We start from the raw sequence: 911 nt of genomic DNA, 5'->3' as shown, positions 1-911 counted from the left end.
TTTAAGAATACGCCTAATACATTGTCCTATAGCTAAATATTTTTGTGAAAATTCAAACCGGCACTGTCCGTAAATCAGAAACCCCACCACCATTTTATAGAATTTATTTTTTTTCCTACCGATGCTCTGATATGTTCCAGAATACAAAAACCAGCCAATTGACCATGTCAACATTCTAGAATGCCTGTAAAACAAATTCTTCTGCATTCTGAAGTTAGAATGGGAGTGGACAGGTTTATTGTATGTGATTCCATCCAAATGCCACCTGTAAATATAACCTCTCTCTAAAGAAACTAAATGGATTATTAGATTATGTATTGCGGTAAGAATCTACCTTGATCTGTAGTCTGGAGAACGCTGTGTGTGGAAATTCTACAGCTTTACTATCCTGCCTTTGACACATTGAAGAAATCTTTAGAAAGCAGAAAGGTAAAAGTATGTTCTTTATTTATGAAGAAAGGAAAGATATTGATTCCTCCTCCCAGTCTCTTGCTCCTCAGACTGGCAGGAATTGGTAATGCTATGGAGACAGGAAGCTGGATGGGGGAGGCCTTTGTGCTTCCCAGAGTTCAGTCATCATACTCACCCCTTGGTCTACGAAGAAACCTTGGAGATAGGCTCAGAAAGTCGTCCAATCAGCCTTGCCTGGAAACCAGGATAGGGTGAGCACAGTCAAGCATGTGCAGAAATTGAAGGAGAGGTGAAATAAGGGAAGGGAGATCTCTGCGGAATTCAAGAGAAAGAAAGGCTCCTGGGATGAATATAAGGGAAATGCTTGATATGAGAGGAAAAAATTATACACTACCTTGAGGGTAGCAACAGAAATAGAAATGCCTCCCATTCATAATCTGTATGTTCTATTTTACAGGATGTTTGTTTGTGTGGGGCCATAAATTTAAAAGGAAATTAAC

The sequence above is a fragment of the Petaurus breviceps genome, unplaced genomic scaffold (genome assembly GCF_028583685.1).
Source record: "Petaurus breviceps papuanus isolate PSGF00001 unplaced genomic scaffold, PetGlider_PUasm1.0 90763, whole genome shotgun sequence".
Taxonomy (NCBI): Eukaryota; Metazoa; Chordata; class Mammalia; order Diprotodontia; family Petauridae; genus Petaurus; species Petaurus breviceps.
Note: the sequence above shows the minus strand (reverse complement) of the source record.